Here is a 14,705-nt window from a genome sequence, read left to right on the forward strand (position 1 = left end):
TTAAAACGTCGTAGATAAATTTACATTAATGTAGGGCTCGTTGAACAAACGCCAGTGGTGTGATTATTTATTTCGATTACTCTTTTTGTTATGAAAATAAGAAGGTTTTGTGAATTGTAAGAGACATTAGAGGGTCTTATATAAATTAGATTATCATTGACAAAAGACATTTTACGTTCAGATCAGACGTTATATAATTTGATGTTAAATAATCTGTCGCATAACTCTATACACAGTATAGTCAGAGTGGTTCATTATCAACCGAACCTTGGTCTGCGGCCATTGTTAAGTGAACCCTCCCAGAATAGAGGATCATCAATCACAAGATATCGGTATAAAATCAGTGAACTTCCTCCATCGGCCTCACTATAGCAATCAATCTTTGCAGTGCACCTTAGACCTTCTCGATCCAGGGGGTTTGGCACTCGAACTGCTCTTCGAAGCCCCAGCGCGTGTCTAGTGAGGTTCCAGTATTGAATATAAATATTAAAATGCACTAAGGACGAAAAAATTAAACGTAAAACAATACATAAGTTACTTAAAAAAATAGCACAGAGTTTTTGACATATTATGAAGTTAATGAGTGATAAATATTATTTACTCCCTAATAATAAATATTCGGCTTGTGAAATATTGTTAGTAAAATGTTAAATATATGGACCTTGTTAAAAGTTATATTCGTACGAGTGAATTCGGCTTTTATTGAATAACTACTTTGAAAATATCAACGAACATATAGTTAATATAAAATTTACTCCAGTAGGTTCCCTCTATTTTAATCTATATTTTATGATAATGAAGGCTGAAGAGGTCAATCCGGAGATTTTGATAGAAAGCTTTTTTTAAGTTTGAACTTTTAATTTGGTATAATAAATATTGTTTATTAAAGCAGTTATCTTGTCTGCCTTCGCATTTACAATCAAAATTAGTGACGTCTTGTAGTCCATCCATATTCATACATTTATTAAAAAAAATCGTAAGCGATAAAATTATATAATATTTAAAAATATTGCGATGAGTTATAATATCGATTTTTACATCATTAGCATACTTCTTTAAACAAATGTCAAAATGAAATTTGATTATTAAAATTTCAATATAAATGTATCCGTAAATAATTTTAAACACTTATCTTCATTAAACAATGGAAGATTGTCCAAAATTTAATAATGATTACAATATTACAGTAAACGATTTAAACAAACAAGAATTGGCTCAAAAATGTCCTCACAAATCAAATTGCAAGATAAAATGGCAGAATATATGCTTTTCTAGAGAAAAATTGGCGTCGAAACTTTGGCCAATGTTGGTCTTAGTTGGCGTTGCTGAAATCGTAGTTGGCATGACATTGTTAATAATTATATTAATATATGCCAAAGAATATGATCAGCTTTATAGTACAGAGGACACGAGAGGTACAATTTAAATGTATTTATTCTTATATTATAAATAGGAGAGTAACTCTGTCTGTTAGATGTTGAAAAATAGTAGCTACTGAGTTTCTTGCCGGTTCTTCTCGGTGGGTATCTATCTACATTCCGGTTGTATCTTTGCTTTAAATAGTGTGTTAAATGACGGTTCAAAAGTGCTTGTAAAAGCCTACTCGAATAAAATATATTTTGATTGATTTTGATTGATTTGTTACTGCTTCCCGCTTAAATCGCTCATATAGATATAGATTTGGTATCGAGATAGCTTGAATCCCGGGGACGAACATAAGCAATTTTGGAGGTGATAAAATGGGGTGACGCTTTGGGTGCTATTGGTAAAGTTTTCTAAATTTGGTTGGGGGTAAAGCCGCAGATTCATCTAGTATAAAGTAAAATAATAGCCAAGTAACTAAAGCAGAATTTGGTGAAGTAAAAAGTAGTCATAAATATAAAGTCATATCTCAATCATATAAAATACATTCATATTATTTGAAGAGATCTTTAATAAGAGACTAATGCAAATAGTTCAACTTATGATCTTGATTAAATATTTTCGACGCGGTTCCCATAATTTTAAAATGACACGGGGCACAATGTCATGTGTGTGGTGCCCCACCAAGCCACTAACGTGTTTCAAGACCATCAGATGTCTTGTCATCATGAAGATTAATTCCCGAGGATCTCGCTAGGTAGCTACGTTGTGGGAATTAAATCCCTTTGGATTTTTATCCATTTTGAAATAATAAGACGAAAAAAACCCACATCTCAGATGAATTTAAACCTTATATTAACGTCTAAACGAATCAAAATTATGCGAACGTTTATGTAATTGATTCCGAAGAAAAAAGTAGTTTAGCTGACAGAAGAGAATCTTCTTAGAAGTGGCTAATTTACATGCGAAGCACGTTTCAATCTAATGGATTTCAGTTATCCTTTGAAATTCATTTTCATAACGCACATTTTATTGCAAAGCGATGAAATTAAATTATTACAAAATTCCTCGAGGTTATTTTCTCAAAGATTACTTTGCCATTCGCGGCACGTTGGCATGGCTCGTTTCAAATTCGAACAATCTCATATATTTGCCAAATATTATCCAAATCAAAATCACTAATCATGGATTAATATTTCGACTTTCGCCAAACAGCAATACTTAGCATTTATGTGTTCCGGTTCGAAGGGCAAGTGAGCCAGTGTAACTACAGACACAAGGGACGAAACATCATAGCACTCGACGTAGATAAAGCATTGATGTTAAGAGATGGTTAATATTCCTTACAGTGCTACAGTGCCAATATTTATGGTAGGAACTGCTTAACATCAGTTGGCCCAATTTGCCAGTATATACCAACAACTGTGCCCCCTATGGGTGAAACTAGTATAGTTTTTTTTTTTTCAGCTATAAGTTTTGCCACAGTATGTATTCTCTTCTTCCTCTTATTAACTGGTTCAATGTTACTGTCATCGATCGCTCTGAAAAGACGAAGACTTATGCTGGTTTGTATAAATGATTTTCTCTAATAATTAACCGTTTAATCTATAAAAACTGTCTTCGTGTCTCACCCGTGAAGTATTGAAAACTGACACGGTGATACGCTACTTTAATAGGCGTACCACTTTAAATGTAAAGAGTCGAGATGGCCCAGTGGTTGGAACGCGTGTATTTCAACCGATGATATTCAAACCCAGACCGCACAGTTGAAGGAAAACATCGTGAGGAAACTTGTATATGTCTAATTTTAATGAAATTCTGTCACATGGTCTCTACAATATGACAGGCTCACCTCAAAAGGGAGACGAGACCTTAGCCCAGCAATAGGACATTAATAGGTAACTTTAAATGTTACAATTGAGTTGAGTTGAGTTTTGCGGTGAGTTTCGAGTTGGTTCTTATGGTACAGCAGTGCGATTCTGTATGATTATTTTTTGCATCACACTCGTGAAATATCGACCACCAATATACGGTGATACGCCATTACAGAATGGCTCTACTGATCTACAGATTTTTATTGATGCCAATTACAAGATTAAAATACAGAACCAGTCTAAAATACCTGATATCGTATCTCTGCCATCTGTTTGATGAGAACAGTAAAAAACAAAACGAAACATTTTTTCAAACCATTTATGTTAAACCTTTTTATCTGAATGCTAGCAGTGCTATTTAGCTCTATAGAATCAAATGGATGCTAATGGAAATAGTATTTTTTCATACCAGTTAGGTGCTATAAAATGTTAGCGATACTATTTAGGTCAGCGGAATAAAATGAAATAATTTTAGCCAAATTGTAGCTGTTACTGTTGCTACGAGAGCGTTAAAAGCTTTTTCCAGGACGAGATTATTATTACATATTTTGAAATTTATATTTCGTGATAAACAGTACAGCGTGACTGTGAAATCGTTAGCGTGGTTTTAAAATAAGAGTCTTATCACACTAATTATTTAAGGATTTAAATAATGCGAATCGAGATTTAAATTAGGCCATCAAGGGGTGAATCTGAAACACCGAAATTTATAATTCAGCGAATTTAATGTATACATTTAGATTGAAATAAATAAAAAAATGAACATCGTTATTAATAAAATAAATATATACGATAAACATACGTAAGGAAGTACAGAGCGGGGTCAAAGATGGTCATGAGATAACATTCTGGTGTTTGCTGTCACGCAATACAACTCTCACATAACAGTTTCACCTTCAAGCTGCGACAATTTATATTTTCTCCTTTAAAATAATCTTTCAACAAATAATAATTAATAACAAAGTATCAAAATTGCAACGCTAGTCACATCGACCAGCGCTATACATCCTAGTGGTAATGTTATCTACTGTCCAGTCAATCAAAGGAATGCCGGTTTTATTGCCATGCCGAGCCGAGTCGCGATGCGAGCGACAAAGTACGTGACGAGCTTCAAGCCATGTTCAAAAATAAAGCCAGAATGAGAAATTCATTTACGATATTCATTAGCCCCAATATGACCTTTTTTAATTTATTAAATTACATCGATAATTGAATGTTGAAATAAGAAAATTCGTATGAATCCACGATCAGCTGTTTCAAGAACAAAGTCTGGTAATTGGATGTTTTAAAACTAAAAGTAATACAAGTTCTCGTATTAGAATACGGCCAAAGGTACCTAATGGTTGTGCTACCCTTATTTTATTTCTCGTTGGAGACATGCTTATATGCGTTTCCCCCACATGAAGCATGGCGTATCTGGGAGTCGCTGGTGCCCAGAACGCGTGGTATCCGCACACCGGGATACCCACTAAAAACTAGCGGTACCCATTCCGTCTTCTTGGAGTATCACGGAATCGCTTGCTAAAGTTTACGTTGAAGTAGATCGAGTTAAAAGTCTTAGCTCTCGGCACTCAGCTCTTATTTGTTAGCCAGTTTCTCGAACAGCGCAATGCGTCTGTTTTTATCACAAATTTCAGGTTTTGTTGAGATGTTTCCTTACTCATAAGTCGTTTCTGTTTCAAGTCATGAGTTGTGAAATTATACTTTGATGTTGAAATTTAATTGCGACAGTCGCTTTGAATTAAACTTTGACGCTGCAGTTGTTGGACGCATAATTTAATTAGCATACAATTTCGGAAAATGGTGTTATATAAGTTAGATTTATAATTTAATGATAGAGAAATAAAATGAATTAAAAAAATTGTAGTAAATATTTTATAATTATTTTTCTTATTTACTCACAATTATTTGGATGATATTGATTGCCTCATGACAAATAGTCACCTCTAGTTAGCAATTGTAACTAATAATAGTTCCAATAACTAATTGAGGAAATTGTGTGAGAATTTGCGCAATTGTGATTAAATTGTTGTCATTTAAGCTTTTCTTATTAACTGGCTGATAAAATAGGTATGAACCTCGGTTACTATATTAGGAAAATTATTCACTTTGCTTACGAATAGTAGAATTGTCAAATTGACATTTTAATTTTCTTTTAAGCACTTTTCATGCATTTTCCCAACTATCCGTTATTGCGTAGTATGCGTAATCAATTATTTCTTAAGTAATAAGCAAATGATGGATGGATGGTGTATAAGGCCTCTTCTTTAATAGAGTACCCGGGCAGAGCAAATTTATTCCGTTCTATCGTTGTTAAATATTTGTACGGATTTTTTTTATGCAGGTGGTTTTTATATTGCGCTAGCATTTGCTTCGCTCGAATACATATATAAATAGCATCTCGACACTGAAGATATAATGTCGCTACCCGTCCAGTGATGCTGTAGAGGCCAATATGTCCAATAGTTAAATCGAAAAAAAAAAAATTGTCGACATTTTTTAACTTTTGTTTTATTGCACGTACCACGCAGCGGATGTGCGTGTAAACTGGAACTGGATGATTTTTTGGATCGTAAGTGTAAAGTCGTTCTTTATTTTTCAGGTTTACATATTGTTGGCTGCTCTTCTCAACATTTGTATATTCGCTTTGGCGGTGTTTAAGATACATATTGGAATATTGCTTCTTAGAAATGGTAGGTAAACTATGACATACAATCATATAAATATTTATATCAATACTAATATTATAAATGCGAAGGTAACTCTGTCTGTCTGTTACGTCACGCCCAAACCACTAAATTTGGTATGAATCAAGCTTGAGTCCCAATAACGAACATCTGACGACCAATCGTTAAAAGGCAAGCGAAGCTGCTGACGCCACTAGTATTTTATACATAGACAATGTAATCTATTTATTTATTGTGAAATATTAACTAAAACGTATAGTTATTTTTAGTTTATCGGAAAATGTAATATTTTCTTTGAGATTATGATAAATCTTGCATATGTCCGAGGTTAAAGAAAACTCGACGAAAAATAATACTGTATAGATTGTATTTTTATTTCTCGTTGACATGACATTAAAGTTCTAAGATAAGAGGCGCAGTTTGTCCATTCGAGTTTGGATTTTGATCAAACTGGACATTATCATTAGTATATGTTTTATAAAGATATAATATATATTAGAAATTTAAATACAGTGAAAGAAAACTTTCAGTAGGTACCGTAAATTTTTTTATCCAAATTCTACACGAACGGTCCTCACGCCTGTATTATATTAATAGAATATTTACTCTATTTGTGGATATTTAGAGTAAAACAAGTTAATTGTAATCCATCGTCCGCAATGATACCTTGTGATGTGTATTATTTTGTATCTGATATTTTTAAATGGAATTACTTATATTATTTTTCATTTTATCCAAAGATTCATGAAATGAATCAGGTTCGAATCTGCGCTCTAAGAAGTATCAACCACTCCTTGCATCAATAATACTTCGCCAACCTCAGGAACTGCGATGTTATGTCCCTTAGAAGTTAAACTGGTTCACTAACCCTTCAAACCGTAACTCAAGAATGTAAAGTAATACCGTTTGGCGGTAGAATTTCTGATGGTACTACCAGACAAGTCCATTTTATGCAAAGATCACCAAAACTAGAAAAAATATAATCAGAATACAAAAAAAAAAACTAATATTTTACTTCTAGACATATTTACATTGGAAGGCAAGAGTGCTTTAATAAATTCACCTTGCATTATTGGAGTTATTAATCTTCTAGGATCAGGTGAGTACTATTTATTACCGTCATCGCCCCACTGTTGAGTTGGCCTGTCTATCCACAAGCTGTCTACCTCGAGCCTACGCCAATCTGAGCTACCCATGTTGCGCTGGACATACGATGCTTCAATTCCCATGCCTAGGCTTAAACCTTCGTCTAAACATAACCATGAGTCGTATTAAATTACAGATAATGTCATAGAAATTCTCGTATGCTCGTGTAGTGTCGGATTGCCAAATCAACAGTTAGTAAAGACCTGCCACATTTCCACGTCACGACGTCATCAACGTGGAACGGTACGGTATCGTGCCACGTTACGTTGCCGCGTCGTGCTAGTCCACGGCACGGCAAAGTAGGCACGTTACCGCACTGATCGTTTTCATGAATCTAAGACAACTTCTGAAATATAATATTGGTTAAAATATCATTTATACTAAGAAGAGACCCCGTAAATGTCCCTTCCACTTGAGTATGTCAACCGTGTTGTGCAGAAATGTTCAAGCCACAGAAATAAAATAACAGAATTGCTCTAAAGAAATTTGCATAGTGATTTACCCACTCATCAAATATTCTATCGCCAAACAGCAGTACCCAGTATTGTGGTGTTCTAGTTTGAAGGGTGAGTGAGCAGTAACTGCAAGCACAAGGACTATAACATCTTATTTTCCAATGTTACAGCGCCGTTGTCTATGGGTAGTGGTGACCACTTACCATCAGGTGGCAGATTTTCTCGTCCGCCTACCTATATCATAAAACCAAATACTACCAGTATACACCAACCATACAGTTTTATCAAATTCCATTCGAAAGGAGGTCATGTTTTTTTTTATGGTTCGATAAGCGTAATTTTCTTGTCTTATTGAAAAAATAACTTATTATTCTTTCCAGTGATCCACTTCATTGGAAATGTAACTGTCATCTCGTATTATTCTATATAGCTGTCAAATTTTGTTCAAATTTATACAACCAGCGCCGTTTAATCATGAACTTAAATAAATTAATATCTTTATCAAAAATGTGTTTCTTATTTACTTTTTGAGGGCTCAAACGCTTGTTTTGGTTTCTAATCTATTTACTACAAAATCTGACATAAGATAGCTCAATGGTATCTATTTGGAGAACAGCCTGTTCCGAAAGGCGATATCATTTGGCAACATTATAGTATTTTTATCAATACGTTTAAATTTGTTGATTTAAATGTTTAGGAAAGGTGCAGAAATATACACCGATATTATTATTTAAAAATAAAGTACCAAAGTAGTCTCGATATAAGCATAACTTCAAAACAAAACGTTTCCCAAATCTAAAGATGAAAATCGATGAAGAATAATTAACGCCATTTTTACTTGACGCTTTAGTTGTGAAGTGCATAATTCTACTAGAATTAATATTTACTTAAATATCTAAAATTATTTATTTAATGTTAATGAAAACAAAATTCAACGTTTTCTGCATTTTTTTTTATAAAAAACCAGAACTACATATCAGTTGTTCCGTTTTTTCCAATAATTAACTTCGTTCCAGCGACATCCGATCTGACCAGTGACGTCATTATCGTTTTGATTTAATTTTAGCTTCATATCGAACGATATTAATATGAATTTATTTGAGTAAGGCTGCCATTACATTAACAAAACAATAATATATTTTGATGACTGATTTTTTGGTAGCAGAAAAGACTTCGTTATTAACCAGAGAACAATTCCTATTGTGATCATCGTAAAAGAATTTGGTCTTGGTTGAAAGTCGGTTATGGTCTTATTACCACAAATTAATTCCCAAGTGTGAGTCCTCTGAATTTCACCATGCGTTCTAAATTTAATTGTGAGTGATGTTGTAAGTTCTAAAACGTGAGACAAAATTTGTTCCAATGTGTTGTACCCCGTAGAAGATAGCTTGATCTTTTTGACAGATGTAAATTTTTCTGATCGACATAACTTCGCAATGGCGAACATATTATTTTCTTAATTTAATGATTTTAAAGATTGTAAAAATATTTAAAAAAAATACATATAATACAAAAGTACCTAATAATTCAAGCGTTATCCGGAAATTTTAAGACTTTTTCTATTATATATTATTGCTTGAAAGTAAAATTTAAATAGAAACACTGAAAATAATAGACGCTTGTACAATGTTACATCGGTCGGACGGTAGGGACGCGAATAACAGGCAGTAACTGCTACAAATATCGATTACAAAAATCCTTATTAAAGATCATTGTTAAGTTATTGTTACGGACGGGGGTCCTTTTGGTTGGGGTCTCTTTGGCTAGTGGTTGGGAACTCTTTAGCTGGTATAACTCTTTTTAGAAAAATAAGTTAAAAGAAATTGAATTCTAATTTGAATTACGCATTCCATCGTTCCATCGACTGTTATATATGTTATATTTTCTGTTTCTCATCACTAGTCCTTCTGTCGAAAAGATCAAGCTAACTTGAACAGGGTATAATAAAAATATTTATGCGTAACTTTAAAAAGATAAAGTTTAATCAGTAAATTTTTCGGCTTCTTATTTCTAACATCAGTAATATATAATTGATACTAGCGTATCTGTTCGATTTTGGCTTCCTCGTGTGTCCTCTTCCTAATCTAAGTATATACTGTATTAATGGAGTTTATTTTAAAATTTTATTTACATAAGAATTATTAACGTTAAGTCCTTTTAATATATACAAATATGAATTAAAATAGTTACTGTATGAATCTTGACCGCGTGGAATGGTGGCAAGAATGCTAGCAGCATTTCCCCGTTGAATCGCAATTCCGATCCTCTGGGCTAAAAACGAACCAGCCCTCGCGTCACCAGTGGAGGCAATAAGGCGAGTTCTACTTTTAATGAAGCCTTTTGCACTACTAATTTAAAAGAGTTAAATTATTACGATTAACAAACTCGTATGAAACTCCAGACTCAAATGAAACAAATAACCTACTTTAACACACCAATATTATATTTTATTATATATTTAGGAAACTTCCTACGAATTTCCCAAAACAATTCCTGTTAAAATATAACACATAATATTCTGAAATTGTTCAAACAATAATAACTTTATTAACAAATCTAATATGTGCTCGCAAAGTGAGAAAAATGAATATAATCACAAACGTAGAACATCATTATGTCATCATCATCATGATTAACAGCCTATAAATTATCCACAGCTGGGCCTTCTGTTCCTTTTTGAGGAGAAAGTTTGTAGTATATTCCAACACGCTGCTGCAATGCAGTTTGGTGGATACACACATGGCAGAATTTCGTTGAAATTAAACACACATTCAGGTTTCCTCACGATGTTTTTCACCGAGCACGAGATGAATTATAAACACAAATTAAGCGAATGAAAAATCAGTGGTGCCTGGGTTAGAACCCGAATTCAACCCGAAATCCCCGAAATAACTGGACCGTCTCGGCTCATTATGTAAACAAGTTAAACTTTCATGATTTTCAAAATCTCAACGACACTTTCCTTTCACTCAATTAACGTAATTAAAGTATACACCTCGTATATCAGGCGACATTGAATTACCTCGCTACTTCAACCTAATTAGATATACCTCGATGCTCTACTACAATTGCTTGCTTTTGGGTGCGGGCTCAATGTAGGCGAGATTAGAAAAAAAATGCTATTGTTTTTCTTGCTGTTTTTTTTAAATTTCGTTTTGAAAATCGAACATATTTGAAAAGAGTATTCGAAAATTATTTTTGTTAGGTCGATTTTCAAAAATCGATTTCCATTCTGGAAGCCATTCTGTTCGTGTTGCGTGCGTGCGTTTGTGTATAAAAAATATTTGTGGCATGTTATCTCAGGACGAAACAACTGATTGACATCTGCGACAGGACGTTTAGTGTCGTTCATCGAGACTTAAATTTGACTATAGTAGCGGCACGCTATGATGGCCGTTTTGACGTTTGCCCGCTCATGAAGTTTCGTATTTAATAAATAATTACATCAAAGGAGCAAATTGTTGTTCTTTATTGTCAATAGTGACGTGCAGTTAGTCATAAAATTTATCGAATGTGATTTCTAAACTACAAATATTAGGGTACCGCGAAGATAATTTTTTTTTTTTTTTGCGTAAACGTGTACGTCACACTCTCACACTCGACCTCGTAGTCGGTGTTATATTTGTGTTGACACTAAATATTTTATCTATTTTATAAATTATTTATTTTATTTTATTTTATTTATATATGTTTATTGTAGAAAATGATAATAGAAATAATATTAGTATTAAGAACAGGCAACAGAACGTACCTACATCATTACATGGGAAAGACGAAAGAGGATTTCCGGTCGTTAGAGTAACCTATTTCTTGTATGTAATGTGTTTATAAAGTTATTCATTCTAATTCCAATTTTTGATTTAAATTGATTTCGTTCGAATATATTACTTAAACTTATTTTATATTTATTTTTATTAAACCTTTTTAATCAGATACTACTTGAAACAAAAACTTGAATTAAATTACTTGCAAAAAAACAAAGATTTGAATATATTATATCGATAATAAATTTACATTTCACATCACTTTTTTAATGTGTCAAAACGGCCATCGTATCTTGCCGCTAGTATAAATAATATTGGAATGAGGTATTCCGATGATATTCGAAAAATTCTAATGAGAAAATCCACAAATCCTTACTAGTACTTTAGTTTATTTATTATTTCAGTTATAAATAGATACACAAAATCATCCTAAAGTTTTTAATTACTATTTCTCAGCCCCACTATTCTGTAACAAGAAACTCGAATCTCACCGCAGAACACGAGCGTAAAACATAAGAATGTGATGTGTGTCACTGAGTATAATAATTATAAAATTTATAGGATACACGTATCAAAGTTACTGTAATTGTCAACATTTCACAAGTGAGATACGAAGTGAATTCTTAAAGAATCACACTGCAAATATGATGTATATTTTTCAGATAACCGTACAGTAATTTCACGGTGTAATCATCAAATGATCTTTATATCAAACGGTACATATCGCACGCTGCTACCAATCTGATTATCTCTCGAACCCCACACAATAAATTCGTTTAATTACTGCAGGAGATACACGATCCTCGCAAGCCTTAGAGGTGGAAACGGTAAATATTATTAGGTATATATATCAGAACCAGGCCTTATGTCACAGGATTACACAGGAAAAACATACCGCAATTTGTTTTTCAAGGTCATGGGCTGAAAACAGTGGATCCTTGAACTTTAATCGAAAATTACGGCTTCATATTTGGTACACAGACATTTCATGATTTAAATTTGAGTTTTTAATTCATTCTGTAATCGGTACTAATCTGATAACGTTGGATGAAATTTATTTCTTTGTATTATTACCAGAACCTTCTTAGAAGGGGAGCGCAGACATTTTCATAGTATTCTAATATTTATATAGTGTTATTTGTTTTCGATTTGAAGAAATATTTTATGACAAAAAACTTACTAATACTTACTTTGCCTCAATTGCATACAATTGAGGCAAAGTGGGTATTTATTTACATGGTAGGGCTTTGTGTAAGTCTGTCTGGGCAAACCCCCTCTAGGTGTTGGAGGTGTAGGAGTTGGACCGTCAGGGCGTCACGGTAGCATGCGCAAGCGATCCCGTGGCGCCCGCGGAAAGACGGAGAGGGTACCGCTGGTTTTTTAGTGGGTAAACCCGGCGTACCTGGGCGCACTCGGCGTCTAGGGCTCCGGGGAGTCCCACACACCCCCCCACTTTAAAAAGTCTGTCTGGGTAGATACCACCCACTCATCACATATTCTGCAACCATTGTTAGTGGATATATGGCAGATTCTCGTCTACATGCAGGTTTCCTCGCGGTGTTTTCCTTCACTGCCGAGCATGAGATAAATTATAAATACAAATTTTGATGACCTCCGTGGTTGAGTAGGGTGTACACCGGTTTTCATGGGTACGCCACTCCGAGGTCCCGGGTTCGATTCCCGGCCGAGTCGATGTAGAAAAGGTCATTAGTTTTCTATATTATCTTGGGTCTGGGTGTATGTGGTACCGTCGTTACTTCTGATTTGCCATAACACAAGTGCTTTAGCTACTTACATTGCGATCAGAGTAATGTATGTGATGTTGTCCAATATATATAAATTAAGTACGTGAATTCAGTGTTGCTTGTACCGGGTTTGAACTCAGAATCGTCGTTTAAAATTCACGTCTTGGGCTACTGAGCCAACAAGGCTAAAGATAGTGTTTTCTATAAATGTCATACGGGTGTGTATATGTATGGTGGACGCTAAGTATAAAAGGTACGATTTTATAAGCACCAAAATGTCACTTAGAACGCTCACACAGGTTGAGATGGGTTCTATTCTATTTCATCGAACTCGCACGGCTAACGTTATCATAATTTGCTACCCGAAATATCCTTCAAAGATTATTCTAGAAATCTATTCGTACCAATTATAGTGTTTATTGTTGTAAATTAAAATCAGAATTATTTATCGGTAGATCATTTTGTTCCGTCACATTGCTTTGAAATGTTCAGTTTTAGTTTTTTTTTAGTTTATCGGTTCACCAACAACATAGCATTTGTATTTCTATTACAGTTTTATGCTTATAAACTACTAAAACTAAAATGATAAGTTAATGATAGGTAAAGACCGCATGCAATAAGGATTAAGATAAAAATTTACAATTTTAATTTACAAGTACTAGTATAAGTAACAATCAAAAGCATACCTACGCTAATTATTGTATTAAAATATACATTAAAATGAAAAAAAAAAGCAAGAATCCAAATCTATACACCATACTTTAAGCCTTAGATAAAGCTGCAAGGATTAATTTTTGGAATACAGCAAGAGAGTTAATATTCAAATCAGGTACATCGTACTTATTATAAAGTTGACTTATTCTTGGGATTGCCGAGTTAGCACCTATAACTGTCGACCGCCTTGGACATAATTATATCTTAAAAAAAAAAAAAGTTTTATATATTTTATTTTCGTATTATTTTTGAAATCTTATAGTTTGCATCTTTTATTTTAATTGACTTTATTAGTTCATCTAATTATTATTATTTTAATTCATATATTCCTAGCACTTGACTGTTATCGAATCTAATTGAAAGTGACGATGCAGCTTAAGGATGAGCGCGCTTGTCTGGACTTTGCCTATTCGCTTTTGATTTGACAGGTTGACATAAAGCCTAAGTTAGTGGATTTAGAAATAATATTTTTGCATAAGTTTCATCTATATTCTTATCTTTAGTGTACTGGTGTACTCTGTCGCATCCGTTACTATAAGTCAATACACCGAATGATTGTTTTATGAAATAAGGTCTTCAACAAAAATAGAAAAATTTTTTTTTACTAATAGCATAATGTTAACTGCAGACCTGAGAAGAACCAATGAAATAAACATAACGTGTTCTAGTCAGATTTTGTATATGTTTACAACTAATCAAAATAACAAAAAAATAACCAGGAGGCGAGTCACAAGTTTTTTTTAGAACGATTGACTGGCCAATAAAAAAAGGTTTCACACCTAAACATACAGAACCATACATAAATCACACGCCTTTCAAGATATGTGCCGCAATTCCTTCATTGATAAAAGGAACCATTATTTTTCCTGTCCTATATTGTACTAGCTACGTTTAACAAACTATTTGTAGCAAAAAAAGAATTTCCTTTATTAGCGACCGCACATTGGTCGAAATTGAA

Source organism: Vanessa tameamea, chromosome 21, assembly GCF_037043105.1.
Source record: "Vanessa tameamea isolate UH-Manoa-2023 chromosome 21, ilVanTame1 primary haplotype, whole genome shotgun sequence".
NCBI classification, from domain to species: domain Eukaryota; kingdom Metazoa; phylum Arthropoda; class Insecta; order Lepidoptera; family Nymphalidae; genus Vanessa; species Vanessa tameamea.